This window comes from Cyanistes caeruleus, chromosome 3 (assembly GCF_971803275.1).
Source record: "Cyanistes caeruleus chromosome 3, bCyaCae1.hap1.1, whole genome shotgun sequence".
In the NCBI taxonomy this organism is placed as follows: Eukaryota; Metazoa; Chordata; class Aves; order Passeriformes; family Paridae; genus Cyanistes; species Cyanistes caeruleus.
In genome coordinates this window covers 67,056,514-67,073,361 of record NC_141703.1, presented here as the reverse complement: position 1 = coordinate 67,073,361, position 16,848 = coordinate 67,056,514, and the positions used below count along the sequence as shown (strand labels likewise).

The 16,848-nt window shown below is 39.9% G+C and overlaps 1 long non-coding RNA gene across 1 annotated transcript in view; it reads left to right on the top strand.

The window, feature by feature from the left end:
• Positions 1-5,509, top strand: part of LOC111922959 (uncharacterized) — a 69,918-nt gene extending 64,409 nt beyond the window's left edge. Inside the window, exon 6 of the long non-coding RNA XR_015284703.1 lies at positions 2,380-5,509. This is a non-coding gene — a long non-coding RNA (uncharacterized LOC111922959). The remainder of the gene's footprint in view (positions 1-2,379) is intronic.
• The last annotated feature ends 11,339 nt before the right edge of the window (positions 5,510-16,848 follow it).

Genomic DNA, 16,848 nt, shown 5'->3' with positions numbered 1-16,848 from the left:
ATGAGACTTTTTTTAGTGCTTTTTGCTGTTTCGCAACATTTTCCTCATAATTTCTTATTTCACGTGGGGGCCAACAAGACAGCCAACACTGTGGCCACTCTCCACTGGAGGAAGAGCTCATAGGCCTCCACTTATCATGCTCTCTTGAAGGGAAGGCCTCAGTTGAGGATCTTTTTGTCACGGAGATTTGTTAACTTGCTCCCAGCATGCCTTTCCCCTATATGTACATCAGTTGTTCCCCATTGGTCCTTCCCCTTTATTCTGCCCCTGAACCCTCAGACCATTGGCCCTGGTGTTTTGCTCCACCCCCTACCTTCTCTGTATAATCCCTGCTCTCTCTGAGCCTGGGGTTGTTGTCATCATCCCTGGACTCCTTCACAGAGAGGGAGAATAAAGCCCACCATGGAACCCCACGTGGTGACTCCTGTCTCTCTCTGTTATCACCTGAGGAGCAGCAGTGATTCCAATAACCCTTGTAAGGGCTGCAGCTGAATCACTGAGGCAAGGCAGGTGTGCCTGTGCATCCAGGAAAAGTCCCACAGGAGGTGCTTCCCTGGGAAGGTCAAGGCACCTTGACCAACACTGCCTGCCACAACAGTTTTGTCCTGGTAGTGAATATATTTAGTGCATTTTATGCAACATAGAAGGGACTTTATTGTTCCCACAGCTATAAAACAGGTGGCCAAAGTTAGGTGGCCTTGACTGGAATCAAAGTTGTCTGCAAACACTGCTTCTTTGCTATTGTTTGTCACAGACACAAGGGGTTCTAAACTTTGATGCATTATTGAAAAAAAAAGCAAACCTGCAGAATATAATGAAAAACTCAAAAAAATGCACAGATTGCATTTTAATCTCCAGTAAGTTTTTCTACTGTACATCAAAACAACTAGAAGAGTTTATAGGAAATGCTTCTTGCTGTGGCTTATCTATTGAAATTAATGGGACTGTTATACAATTCAGAAACTTGAAAATGGAATTTATCTTATCATACTCTTTGGGTGTAAAGAAATGTATCAGGCAAACTATGTCTTCCAAAAGTTTCTATTGTAATGAATGTGATATTCATAATTTTTCCTAGACAAGTTTATTTTAGAAAAAGAAAATGAATACAAATGGGTTCTTGAAAGTAATTTGTGAATTCACTCAATATTTTGAAAGAATAAGAAAAATGTCTTGGCCTTTGCTAGATAAAATGGTTATCTTTAATATTACAGAGAGATGGTTATACAGCACAGACTGATCTCTTTTCTGTCCCTTGCTACGGTTTCCCAAGTTGCTGGGTACCTGCATTGTGGCTTTCTAGCTCATCTAAGCCATACATTCCAACTCTTTTCCTTGGAACTGCACTGATAAAAGATGCGTCTGCATTTCAGGTTTGGCACAATATGGCTTTCATTTTCACACTCTCTCCATTTATCCAGGCAGGTCAGGAATAGAGGAAATGCTGCTTGTGTCCATCTCCTCAGTCTGAGCTTTGGTAGCTGGAAAGGGAGGATGCCCCATGGGCTGGAGGACAGCAGTTAGCTCCCCGGGAGAAGATGGCAAATAGATGCTTTCCTAAGCCTTCTGCTCTGTGCAGCTCTCACATTTGCTCACAATCTAAAATGCATCGTGCACCACACAAAACTGCAAAAATTAGTGGGAGAGGAGGGGTGCAGGGAGGGAATAGGAGGAATGAGGAAAGAGAAAGATAGAACGTGGCAAAAGACAATCTCCTGTAGGCAGTTAACATTTTTCCATGATTTTGTGTGAGTAAATGAGCACTTGGAACCCAATTGTATAACACAAAGAATGAAAAGAAGGTCCCTGACTGTTAAAGCTTCTTCTTTATGTGGGATCTGCTCTGTGGCATTAGGGGGTGAAAAACTGTGCTGCAGCAGAGGCTTCTCCAGCTACTCTCAGCTGTGTGTTGTCCTAACAATGCCAAAGGCAGAGCTGCATAAATCAAGCAATTTGCTGGTTCAGAGCTAAAAAGGGACAGAAGATTCATTGGTTTATATCCATCAGCAAAAAAAACCAAAAAAACCCCAAAACCCCACGTCATCTTTTATTCTTTTGTCACTGAACAGAATGGTTCATGTGTAACAAAATCTAAGGAATAAGGCTATCAGTTCACAATAGTGAAGGAGCTGTGGGCCTTTGTAATGTTCCAGTGGATGAGTCTAATGAAAAAAACCAGCCCACCTTCAAAGCCCTCCAGCATTTAAAAGCATTTCTCTCACTTTTCTCCTACTAGGAGCTCCAACACAATGCTATTGCATATCCCAGTAGGGCTTCTCTGGTCCTGTCAGAGGTGTTCCATAGGTTATAACAGGTACTCACAGCTGCTGAACTAAGATTTGGAACTCATATATCCTTCCTTTTGTGTCTTACTTACAGGGTCACAGGGAGTGGCAATAACTAGGTTCAACAAGGTAAGATATCTTAATGTGAGTCTCATTCTTCTTCCTGAAAATTCAATAAAAAGCTGTTTAGAAACTGCTCAGTATTTCTGGATAAAAAGCTTCTTAGATACTGCCCTTTGGGTTCATCATCCTTTAGCCATCCCACTTTCCAGTGTTGCTGTTAGTAAAGTGTTCTTAAGATAGCCAAGCAGCTCTGTTTGTGTTTGAAAGAGGTCATCTTTTTAATTACATACTTCCTATTATTGATCTTCCATGACCATGCATAGTAAAATTTGAAGTGCTATGTTCAATATGTTGCACCAGAAGAAACAGGAAAAAATTAACTTCCTGGGGATGTTGTGCTATCATCTGACATCAGCTTCCCAGAAACCCTGTTGTGACTTACACAGAATCATAAATGCCTTTCAAATCTGGCCTTGAGCACTCCTAGGGATTTGGCATCCACTACTTCCCTGGGCAACCTGTTCCAAAAAAACTTCTTCCTCATAGCCAACCTAAATCTACCATCTTCCAATTTGAAGCCATAGCCCCTTGTTGCATCACTACAGACCCTTGTAAAATGTTTTTCTTATAAGACTCCTTTATAAATCAAAAGGCTGCAGTAAGGTCTTGCCAGCGACTTCTCTACTCTAGGCTGAACAACCCCAATTCTTGTAGCTTTTACTTCACAGAACAGGTGTTCCACCCCCGATCATTTTTCTGTGTTCCTCCTCCGGATCTGACAGTTGTCACTATGTGCTTCTCACCTCACAGGTTGCTCTGATTCTTTCTTCTATCTTCTTTTAAAAGCAGCTGTCTACAGGTGTGCCTGGATTCCCTCTAGAGAGATGCTCTGCTGTTCAACCCATTCTCTTAGAGGAAAGCAATACAACAACCACTACCCACACTGAAACACAGTAATTACATTGGATCTGACTGTGCATGAATGGAACTAAAGTCAGGACATGAATCATGTGACTTCTGAGCTACAGCCCAACTTGTAGAAAACAAACTAGTTTGAAAACTAGTCCAGTTTTCACAATTGCCATTTTGATGGAGACCCCAGTACAAACATGTTTTTAATGGATAAGTGTTCTATTATTTATTAGGTATACTTGTTTAGATTCAGCTTGCAACACCAATTAACATTTTCTTTGCAAGATCTCTGCTGGTTTGGTGTTTGTGCAGATACTTACTCTGTCATACAAATACCTTATATACCACTTTTTTTTTCCAGCTATGTGTTCTGAAATGCTTGAGTTTTCACTGAATTTTCTTGTCTTCTCATCCATTTTAGTTTTCTCAAGCTTTTTGCCAGCGGCTTTCTTCTTGGACTTCACACACCAGTCTGTAGCTGGATATTCCAGGACCATTTGTGGCAATGCCAAATACAGCAGAGAGCTCCCACAAGACAGGAAGTTTTCTGGACATTCTGTTGGAGCCCAGCCCACTAGACTTTTTCCTCCTTAGGTATTCTTGGGTCTCCTGGTGCTGTAACATGACCTGTTATTGTCACCTCCAGCAGCTATCACCTGTTAGCTGGGCACAGTTACTCAGGTTATTTTTTTTTTTTCTGTGAAGTACACCCCACCAGCTCAACCTGCTGATAAGTGTCACAGCTACAGCTGTTTATGCACAGAATTTCCCCAAATTTCTCTATAGTAAGCAATGAATTATTGCACACCTTTGGATAAGGGTAGCAAATTGTCAGCTTAGACTTTGCATGGTATTCCTAAACACATTACTCAGATGTTGGGGGCACCATACTGATTGAAGCAAAGATTTTCCCTGTTTACTTTCATTTCCTTCTCTCAGTCTGCTGATATGATGGCTGTTCAAAATGGAAAGAAAAGTAAAAACCATTTGAAGCTAGGGCAACAATCCTTATAGCTGGAGGAGAAGCAGTGGCTATTATATGTCTTGTGTACACAGAATATTTGACACAGACCCACATGCCTTGAAGCAAAGAAGGGAAAATGGTCTAGATTAAACATCTGTGAAATAAGCACAAAAGTGTTAGGAAAATTTTATTCTCAAAGTCATGATCAGGTTTTCCCTGCCAAAGGAGGAGGAGGAGGTATTGACTGCTGCTCTGCAGAAAGGCTGCCCAGCAACTGACACTCTAATCAATGGAGCAATTGACTGGAAACCACATTTTTAATTTTTCAGATTGTATGAAGCTTGGAGGGACTGCAAGGCTACCAGTGAAGTGGCTCAGGTTTCAGAGAGGTCCTGACAACTGTGTGGAAACCACCTGACCTTTCCCTTCTATGCCAATTCAGTTTAACAGAGGCAGGCACATTTGACCGGGAACATGTGCAGGAAGGGAGATGAATGATTTGGCAGCAGCTCTCAGAAAGAATTCTGAGAATCACATGGGACGAGAAGAACATGAATCAGCATTGTGCAAAAAAGGCAAACATCACACGGGGATGTATAAATAGGAGTCTTAAATATAGGCCAGTTAAAATAGTCCTCCTGCTCCACTTGGCACTTTAGAGAATTTGGCTGGTATAAAGATATTCCTGAATTTGTAATTACAAAAAAGATTCAATGATTGGTTTTTGGTGTGGGTTTTTTGTTTTGTTTTGGGTATTTTTGGGGTTTTTTTTGGTTTTTTTTAATCAATAGCGAAGAAAAAGAAAAAGGTAATACAAAAGTGATAGAATTAAGCAGAATCAAAGGAGTTTACTGTATTAGCTCTTGATGCATACCCTAAAGATAAGAGTAGTAAACACTGACAAGTAGCACTGGCCATGAAGTTATGGAGTCTCTATAACTGGTTGTTCTTAAAAATAGGTAGGACAAACTGATATTAGGACTCCAGCTTGTAGAGAATGTGATCATACCTTTTGGCAATAGGATGGACTTCAGGGAACACATGTACCACCAAGAGCCTTCCCAAATCTACCTCAGCCTTTTCCTGATTTAGCGCTGGATTAATGACATGAGGCTGGAAACTGAGGCATGTGGGAAAGAGTAACCAGAGACCTGGGTTGTTGTCAGGACTTCTCTGCTGGCCAGAAGATGAGAAGGAAATATGGAAAACACGAAAATGATTGCATATCCATGCCACACATGAAATCATTTTCCTATAAATAAAGATATGTCATCTTGAAAATAAATTGCATGACATACTGTCTTTTGTACTGCATTAGTAGTGCTGTAAAAAATGGACACATTAATATCAAGACATTTTCCTCCGGGGCCTGACCTTAAACAGCTTTAGAAAAACTCATTGAACAACAGATTGTAAAGTCAAAAATTCAACAACCCTAAAAATGCCACTTGCATTTCCTAGCCTGCAGAAATCAGAACCTAAATCTTCCAAAACCTCAGTGTGTTCATATGCAGATTCACTTTTGTGCAAGGCCAGCAAGAAAATCACAAGCTCTCTTTATCCAGCCTAAGTAAAAGAGAAATGGATTTGACAGCTGGCCTTAAACACTTTCTTCTTGATGATTCAAAGAAAATGGAATCCATCTAAAGCTGTTGATTAATTCTTCAAATACAGATGGAGAGCAATACCTTGAAAATCTACCCTTTCGAAGTATAATAAATGAATGCTTGGGGGTGGGGGAAGGGCTTTCTTTTGCAAGATTTTCGAACAACCCTTTTCAAGGGATCTAATAGCTATTTTGTATTACAGAACAACTTTACAATTTGTGAAATGTAAGAGAAGAGCTTTATAGATTTTCATAAAGGTGATATGTACTGCAGTGTCTAGATTTTGAGGAGTTATCATGGATCCAAATTAAATCTCTTCCTCGTCATACAGTCCAAGAAATTAACAGAGGCAAAAAGCTAGACAAAAGACAAAATATTATTTCAGCTAAAGTATCTTCTAGAATATATTCTGACATTTTGAAAGAATAGCAATTGCCATGGATTGCAAGGCACATTTCTAGAAAGCACCAGAATATTTCATCAAAGAATTCAAATGTATTTCAATGTATTTGAAGCTATTTCATAATTACATTATCTCTTTAGGTCTACTTTTAGCACACAGGAAATTTTCACTGTTGCTATCAATAGTATGTAGTATTGTTATAGTAGTATGTAGTAGAGTTAACCAAACTAAAAGTTTGAGAATTCCTCTAAATTCTCACAGCTGTATCAAAGTTATCCAAACAGTTACATGGAACCAAAACTAAGCTTTTTATCATGACTCAACTGAAATCTGATGCTAATTTAAAAATATTACTATAATTTTGGTGAAACGTAGTTTGTCATTCTGTGTTTATATGTACCTTTAAGAGAGATGAGAGTAATAAGAATTTTATTGAACACCCATATGTACACATTCAATGTGCTACAAAATATATGATTAAATCTAATTGAAGGAGAACATTGCAATTAGAAAATCTTCTTCTGAAATGGCATATTTTTATTAAAAGAAATGCTGTAGAAATGCATCATTTACAGGAACTAATTTATCTCCTTTTTTTTTTATTTCTTGAAAAATCAAAGGAGACTTTTAGAAGTCATTTCCTCCCCAGAAAATAGGAAATAAAATACAGTAACTTTTATTGCATCTGGAGAATATAGTTTTCCCGATTGTGCCATTCAATGGTAGTTACATGACTCTTCTAGACATGCTGACATAAAAAAACCAAAACAAGTTTTGAAGGGTGAAAAATGAAACTTCAGGAATATATTTCTTGGTTTGTCCAGATTGAAGACTGCAGTACAAAACCCCAACCTTTTTATGAGCCATCATTTCTAATAGTGAAACATATTAACAAAAAAAAGAAGCAAGTCAAATATATTCTTACAAGGCAAGGCACACTGTGCATGCAAATGAGATCACATAAAATCCCAACTCCTTCCTTTTGGTGAAATATTGCATTGGAACTCTTTTAGAATATAAAGTAAAGAGAAGCAGATACAGCCTACATATGCCCTCTAAAAGGATGAACTCTTGTTTTCCTTTTAAAACAGGAATTTTAATCAGCAGTGATTAATCCCCACATAGAAATGAAATTGATATTCTCAGTCCAGTAATTAGAGCAGCACCTTAGACTACTGTTGTAGTCATAGTTCAGCTGAGGACCAGAAGTGTCCAAGAAAGTTGTTACTGGACACATCCCACACCAATACACTGAGCAGGACATTATGTGACACCTGTACAGGACCAGCAGGTGAACTGAATTTGAGATTTGGTTCATTCCATCTAGCAAATTACACTGGGGATGAAATCCCAATTTGAACTGGATGTCACCTAAAAGATCATCTACACCTTACGAACATAAGATAAGACAAAAGCATAAGTGATTTCTAAAACACCAGCCCCCCATGCTCCAGCCACTGCAGCCTAAAACCAGCTGGCTTCACCTAACATCATCTCCTGCCACTGTGACTGTAACTGTTTGGAGGGTTTACATTAGTTATGAAGTCTCTGGGGTCAAGTAAATTCCTGGGCTCAGTTCAAGATTTGTGTATCATTTAACTCCTTCCTCTAAGTGAGAGTTAAAAATCCATAATCTGTGTTTTAAATTTGTGGTGTGCATTTCATTCATTAAGAAGATGCACCAGTTAAAAACAGTCAGGAAGACTGCTATCTGATTGATAAAAGGGGATTGTAAAGAATAATGTTATTCTTTACACTGAGTCTTAGAGGATTGGTATAAATAATAAAAATAAATCTATAAGAGGCTAGTTAATGCTTAATGAGTAATATAAACATGGTACATAGCTACAGAAAATCAGTATGTTGTATTCTGGGTGACAGCAAACATTGTTTTCAAAGCAACCTATCAGGCCTCATGGTAGGATTTTGAGTCTAAAGTAATAATTGTAATCTACTTAAAGTCATTTGTAATTGGATTTCAAATATAAAATATGACCAGAAAAAAGATTAACATCATTATCTATAGTATGTCTGGTACAAATAATATAGTATGTCTGCAAACAACTTTCATATATAAGGAAATGAAAGCTGGATTGGAAATATTTGAAAAGTGTTCTTGCTTTGCTTCAAAATGAACTCTGGACTTTCTACATTAATCAGACAGAAACCAAGCAGACAAAAGAATTTTAAGTATTGCAGTGGGGAAGGGCTTTCAGCTATTATCAGTATGAAGACATTAATGTGAAGGTCAAGTGTTTCCACAATACAAGGTACAAAAATCACCTGTCTTGACAGCTTGTAATGGGAAACAAAGCATTAAATTGGCAGAAGTCCGTTCATGGCAGTATAATTGCAAAAGGTATTTTTGCAGCACAGAAAGAAAATGTGGGTGACCCTTCTCCACTGTGTACGAGACTTCATTTTTTGCAATAGATTGCATGACAATTTTTGTATTTAATTACTGTCTATATGTATTTTTCAAGGGGGGTGGTTACACTGCAAATGGATGGAAGATCATTCAAAGTGTGTGACTTACAGTTTGTTATACCCTTTGCATAAGGCACATGTATACTTAGATTAAGCTATCTACTCTTGTGCCTGGCCATATGAGATAACACAGTTGTTAAGCAAGTCACATTTATTATCTTGCTACAGCATGTTCTTTTATTGCAACGGCATGCTTACTTAGCAGTTCTGGATACCTGGAGAAAATCTGAAATGGCTGAACTGTCAAGAGATAAGATATGTAGAGGCAAAAGCCTCTTATTTTTACAGATCACAGAGTGTTTCTCCAGAATGTATCTATGCTTTCATTGTCAGTCATTCCCTCAAAAAAATGAAATATTTTTCCCTTCTTGAGTCTCTTCTCCATTTGTAGTCCTTTATATCATTGGAATAGCATGTTCTGAGGGTGTCTGCTGCCAAGTGGATTTTCTATGCATACTGTGTCTGGCTGCAGTCACAAGATGCAATTGGAACTAAAATAGAAGAAGGCAGATCACTGAATCTTCTCTGCTATTATCTGACCAGAGACATGAATGCCCTCTGGTTTCTTTTCTTGTATGTTGGTGCTATCGTCGCATTGCATCTCTGGCAATGACACTGCACCTGTGAGTCATAACCACTGGGATGCAAACCTCATTTTCTCACTCTCTTGCTTCTAGATGAAAAACAACTCATCCCAGCACAGCTGGGTGAAAGGAGTACTTTCCTTGAGGGTAGAAAACAGATCTTCAAGTCTTCAGGCAGAGTCATGTACATCCAGAAATCTCAGTCTTCCCCACAGCCAGATAAATGAGCCAAGCTAGAAGGCTGTTATGACTTAGGCTTCTCTACTTCTTTGATTTTTTGATATGAAAATTCCATCTGTATCAAAGCTGGCATGTACATTTCCATAAAAAAGCTTTGGTTTTGATAAAGCTGCATTTTCCAACAGAAATAGTTTCTGTTGGAAAATTCCCAACATATCCTATAAAATCCCATTTGGATGACAAACTGACTAAGATAAAATCACCTTAATAATAACTTAAGGTTTAATGTACATTTACCAGCAAAGGAAGGTTAATCCTCCAAAATTTTCAGCAGTCATTTAAAGAACACTGTGCCTCATCCATCTGACTTGTTTTTGAAGTAGTCTTCTGAACTTGGATATTTAATGAGATCCTTTCTGTAGCATCATTAGGGTCTTGGGCTCTGGAGACAAATCTCTGTTGGAAGCTACTGATAATCACTTCAACAACTTGTATTATTGTAGTGCCTTTCATCCCTTTTCAAAGCTTTCACATTCACATTGATGACATCTTCACTTTCCCTTCTTCCCCTGGCTGCCAAGGAAAACTTTAGGTGAAAGTCAAAATGATTGTAGACTAGGGATTTTAAATTAGGAATTAAATAATATTAATGACAGACAGTACATACTAGCAGCTCAAGTACTGTCTAGTTTTGGGGGCTTAAAAACAAATTCTTTTTTGTGAGAAAGGTAGGTAAACTTTGCTAATGTAAGGCATGGAAATAAAAAAAAAAAAATCTCTGCTGTATAATCATGATCTAAAGTTACCACCATTTAGCACCAGTTTTATCACCAGTGTTTAGAAATATGCCATGTATGTGTGTACACACTGAATTTCTTCCGTCTCGTTGACGGTCATGTAACTTTCTCAGAAGTGAGAGGATTAGGAATGTTTTTGAACTTGTCTGAGACATAGTAACTACACTATTCATTTAGATCATTAATATAAAATACATTAATTGCTATAAATTTTTCTCCTTCTCTTAACATATGTGAATCAGAACTCTTGTTTACACACCTGAGCCCTAGCAAACATTTAATGGAATCAACAATGTGCATTTGCTCAGCTGGCCTGACAATAACTTTTCTTATATCTTCCTTCCCTCACAGTTCCAGGAACCATGAGTCTCCTTGGCCTTACCTAGACCAATCCTATCCCACCTGACAAGAAGCACCCAAGATTTTCATCCTTGATGTTTGTGAATTTGGGAAATTCAGTCACTGTGCAGGCTGGCATCATACAAAATGTCTTGGAGTAGAACAGAGCAGAATAAAGGGTTTCACATCACAGCAATAACAATGGTAGGGCTGTGTGTGGGGTGTTATCCCTTAGGCAGCAGTATGAACACAGAATCATAGAACTATTTAGTTTGGCAAAGATCTTTAAGAACATTGAGTCCAGCCAGCACTGCCAAGTCCACCATTAAACTGTGTCCCTCAGTGCCACATCTACATGTTTTTTGAATGGCTCCAGGGATGGTGACTCAACCATTTCCCTGGCAGCCTGTTCCAGTGCTTAACAACACTTTTAGTAAAGAATTTTTTCCTAATATCTGATCTAAACCTCCCCTGATGCAACCTGAGGCTATTGCAACTGGTAAAACAAAGTACAACAGCAGGTTAAAAGCTGGAAAGAAAAGTTTGTAAGGACTTACGTAGATATTTATACCAATTACCAGAAATATGCACAGAATTTTTTGTATGTACAGATGTGTCCTCTGAATAGGAGATGGTAGGGAAGTAGGCTAGGTAAGCTATGGAGATGTTTTGCCAGTTATTGCTACATGTGTGGATTTTTAAAAAATAAAATCCTTGTACCAAACAGAAAGGGCTAATTGCACTTTTAGCCATTTTCATGCTGCTGAAGAAAAGCAAATAAAAGAGACTGATTCCTGTGCCTAGGGCTAAGCAGCACCATTTGGCTCAGATCTGCAGTGGTTATGGCTGCTCCCCTTCATAGCAGATTTGTCTTGCAGAGAGTTGTGCAAAAGCAGAGACAGACTGGCAATTAAACAGATTAGGAGATGGGCGTACATGCACAGCACATTTCTCTTTTATTTACCAGTACTGATGGACCTGTAGGTTAGTTTAGGATGGTGTTGCTCTGGAAGGACTATCCTTGTTTCATGCCTTATATGGCTGCTGGATTACTTTACTCAAACAGTGGGCCTGTGGGTGACCAAAACATTTCCCACATCCAAATAGGAATAGAAATTAAAATCCTATGCAAAAATAAGTTTGTTTCCTGCTTATGGGTTGTGTGTTGCCCCTGTACCCCTTGTCCCACTCCCTGGCTCCATTTGAGTGCCTTAGGGGAGGGGTTACTGGAAAAAGAGGGTGCATATGAGGAAGGACAGAAGTGGTTGGATTGTTAGTCACATAATTTTTGTTGCTTATGACTGAAAGAAGCAGACTGCTCTCCTGAGGCAGAAGGGCAGGGTGTTGAGAGGGAAGGGGAAGGGTTTTCTGTAGAAGTACAATGGAACAGCTTCTCCCTTGCCTTCTCCCTGTTATGTGCAAGTCCCAGACTTCAGGGCTAGGAATTTGCTCCACAAGCCCTTATGTATGACCTCCCTGGTCCTGGAAGTAGCTGCAGTACTGACTACCGGGGTCAAGCAGCTGGAGGAGGAGAAAGGGAGGAGAAGCCTTTCATTTAAGGCATGACAACCTCACAGTTGCCTGTACCAAACACGCCTGGACACTGTTACTGCAGATCAGATCAGCACCTGTCAGCAACTAGAGACCTTCTCATGTGTCCATGCACCCTGTTAAAGAAGCACAGAGATGCTTCTGTTGGTGAACATAAGTCCCATTTTAGAAGAGTCACAAACTAAGCCACAATTAACATAGTTTTACCCATAGTAGAATTTCTACTAATATTACTATTCCTATGTATATTAAAGAGATTTTGCTAAAAGGCTTCATTCTTTTTATACTGCCTTAAAATCACAGGATGGTTTGGGTTGGAAGGGACCTTAAAGATCATCTTCCTTATATCATTGTGTAGGTGAAGCTGACACTCAAAGAAAGGCGGTCCTTCCTGCTTACATATGTTTCACAGTTAAGAGCCTACCTAGCTCTTTAAGGACTGGCCACCTCCTCATGGGTATTTAGCTGATATTTGCTGTTGAGAGAGTTCACTCTGCAGCCCCATTTGATACTGCTCAAATATAGGTCCAACAGAAAACTAGCCAAAGGAAGCCTGGAGAGTGATTTGAGAATAAAAATGGAAAACCTTAACCTAAGCCAAAACAGTAATGTGAAAGTATAGGCAAGTTGCTGCTGGGGAGTGTGATGTCCTTTCATAGCAGGAGTAGAAGTGACTGTATTATATATGGTATGGTCTGGGACTTAGGTGGAGAATGGGAACAGAGCAGGATGCAGCTGAGCAATGATATGTGTGAAATGAGACACCTGACCTGTTTTGAGCACTGCAAAACAGGAGTTAGAAATCAAAACACATTGTGTTAGTCCTGGGGAGCTACACAGGCCCATGTGAACACCTTTCACAGGCAAACATGAAATGCCTTGCCAGGCAGATTGTGAGTGTGTAAGGGGCATGACCTGAAGACACCAAACCAGGCAGATCCTTTGTCACCAAACCAAGCCTGTCAGCATTTTTAAGAGGCAAGAGTAGTGCTGCAGTCTCTGGAGTGTAAATCCACTGACCTCGAGGTTTTCCAGTGCTGACTGCATTTACAGCTGTGAGTTGTATCTGGAGGTTGCCCGTAGCTTTGGGAAGCATGCTCTCCCCATGGTGTGAAATTTTGTTGAGCTTTTTTTGGAGATACCTGCCTCACTTTGAAAAATCACATTTTCCAGCTTTCATTTGTGATCCTCAGGAAACTGCTGCTGTCCTGCTGAAATAATAACAGCAAACATGCTAAGGCAAGCCTTGCACACTGCAAGCATTGATGCTCTGCCCTCACAGCACATCCGCTGTAAGGGAACTTCCAGAAAAGCCCTTGCATACACAAGAGGGACTCTTGGGTGGCAATGACAAATAAGTGAATGTATTTAGTAGGTCACCTTCCTCAAATTTTCCAGTTTTTACGTTAAAACCCAATTCGAACTGAAGACAGAAATAATAAAGAGAAATGGACACAGATAGCTTCCTTTCAGTGAACATGTGTTTGTCAGCTGAAAGCCAGGCCTAGAGGAGTGTAAATACTAAATTAATAAAAAGAAGACCAAATTAACTTTTCTTTGTATCTATGACTAAGCTACATAATTCAGACAGAAAAGTTCCATATTAGCCTTTGTGACTAAAAATTGCCCAAATGGCAGCATGCCCCCAAAACTGTAGCTAACTCAGTAGCTACCTCTTGGTACCTAACAGAGAAATTGATCTGGAAAATACTTTCTCCCCCACTTTCCTTCCAAAGTGCCCTTTCCCTGTTTCAGTCCAAAGAAGGAATTTCTTGATGATGCCTAACTGTAGTAGATTAAAAAACCCCAAACTAATACATTTAAAAGTCACTTACTGCTGCCTCCTATGTAGCATGTTCCACAATGGTGGGTGTTTGCTTTTCTCTCTATGGGGGAACTGCCTCACTGTGTATATATAAATTATTTTTTTGCTACAAGGAAACATTTTTTTAATTAAAAAACGTAGACTGGTTTGGATACATGCATCATACTGCTAATGGGGTACCTTCTTGCAGCAATGAATGCATTTGAACGTAGTTACAGGGGCTGCAAAACATTTTTTCCAAGCTGAATTTTTGCATGGGCTGTGGTCTGTGCACATGTAAAAGAACATTGTAAATCAAAGATTCACACTTGGAAAATGCTTGCTTTCGATGCAGCTCCAAACAGTAGATAACCTTCCTAATGGCCTAACAATTCTAGAGAATAAGCTTGTTTAACTTCCTTACATATAGCTCAAATATACATATATTAAAGCTTAATGAATACCTCCCTCAGCCACAATTTGGGATGAGCAGAATATGAGCAGAGATACTAAACACTTTTTTCTTTAGAATGCCTCAGATGCTAATATTTTCTGAAGTTACCTGATGGATGAGGAGGACTGAAACACTGATGTGCCAAAATGTGTTACTTCATCACTGTGGCACTTTTGTTACTCCTGACTTCATCTACCCACATTATAATTGTGGCATAGCTCTGCCCTCCTTATTAGATTGCTCATCCTTCTTTGATTTGCAGCAGATATGCACTGTAGTGGTGAATCAGAGAGGCTGGCGGAAACCTAATCACTGACCTTGAGAATATTCAAAATAGTCTCATAAACACTTAATCTCAGAGAACTGAAGGCAGTGGTAGCACACATGGCTTCCTGTTTTGCCCTTGATGGTTTGGTCTAAAGAAGGGGTTGTGAGTCCATCACTTAAGGGGGACAATAACATAAACAGACTGGCTCCTGCTCAGGAAGAAGTATTAAGATCCTGATGCTGTTAAATGTTATCCTGTGTCTAATTTCACTCTAAGGAAGAGATGGACATCTTATTGCTGAAAAGAACAGATGTCCTGTGATTCCAGATGAGGATAAAGCAAGCTGTATATTAATGATAGATGTGTGATGTATATAAATACTATTAATGGTGTTAAGATAAAATTTTCTCTCAGAGTACCACTAGAGTGAGACTGAGATTCAGACACCCATATGCTTTCAAAAAGAGCTGGATGATGAAGAACTCACAGAGGTCTGGCAAAAGCAGATTGTGTAATTGGACAGGCAGACAACCACTGTGGTCAAGGCTCCCATCTTTACACATGACATTGGGTACTATTCTGAGTATATGAGGGTATTCTGCTTGACTTGCAATGGCCACTACGGCTGAACATGGATCTCCCACATTTGGTTTACCACAGGAGGGTAGATGGTGCTGTTCAACAACCACTGTGTCACGCCATAGAGTCACCATACAGTCTACCCAAAGCTAGTGGCTATAACACAAGATTTACATGTAATTCATATTGTTTTGGAATATTAAGTGGAAGACAGGTGGGATACCTAGCCAGAAGTCATTTCAACCCTAAGCAGGCAGATGAAACAAGACCTCTATGCAATATCGACAACTCTGAGATGGGACCAGGCATACATATTTGGGAAAGGTGAATCTCCTTGGTGATTAGGCTGAGCTGAATCACTCTTTAGGCTGCACACATTACATTGCTTAGATTGCCTTGAACTGTCAAGGGCTTGATTCAGTTACCTGAACACAGACATCTTTTAAGATGCCCTGAGGTCCCCAGGACATTAGCATGTAATTACCAAAGTATTGGGTTTTCATGGCAAGGTTTTGGCAGCAGGGGTGGTTTCTGTGAAAACTACCAGAAGCTTCCCGCATGTTCAACAGAGCAAATGTAGATGGCTCCAAGATGGACCTGGCACTGGCTGAACCAAGCCCATCAGTGATGGATGTAAAGCTCCTGCGATAACAGGTTTACGAAGGAGGAAAAGTTATTGTGGAGGAGAAATTGCAGCTGGAGAGAGGAGTAAGAATATGTAAGAGGAATATATGAAAGGAACAGCCCTGCAGACACCAGCATCAGTGAAGGAGGAGAGGGAGGATGTTCTCCAGGCACCAGAACTGAAATTCTCCAGCAGCCTCTGGTGAAGACCATGAGGAGGGTCAGCTATGCCCCTGCAGCCTGTGGAGGTCCATGTGGAAGCAGAGATCCCCCTGCAGCCTCTGGAGGTGCCCATGCAGAGCAAATTTCCTGGCAGGGCCCCACAAGAGACCCATGGTGGAGCAATCTGTTCCTGGAGGATTACACCCCATGGAAGTGACCCACGTTGGAGCAATGGAGAACGTTAATGCAGAAGTACAGCCCATGGGAAGGATTCATGTTGGAGAAGTCCATGGAGGACTGTCTCCCATGGGCAGGACTCCACGCTGGATTAGGGTAACCACTTGAGGAATCCTCTCCCCCACGAGGAAGGATCAGCAGAGACAATGTGTGATGAACCGACCATGAACATCTCATTACTTTATACTTTGGTCGCAAAGTAAGGTACAAACTTTAAATTTCATTTAATAGTAGCCTGTAAGCCTACTTACTGTGGAAATTATCAGACCTTCAGTTATTGAAGCAGCACATTAGGTAGCAGCTGTGAAGAAATGCTTAATGCAAAATGGCTACTGGCCATGCATCTATGCTTTCATATCTCAGAGGTGAAATTTATTGCAATAATTGTCAAGGTTTTATTTTCTTTTATTAGAAGGGTGTACTTTTCAAGTCTGGACTGTTGCAGCATAGTCTGTCTTGGCTGGCCTAATCTGGTTCAACTCCTCAACCATATTTGAAGAGGCACACCTTGTGTAATTGTGCATACTTACTGTTTCGGTAATAAATAT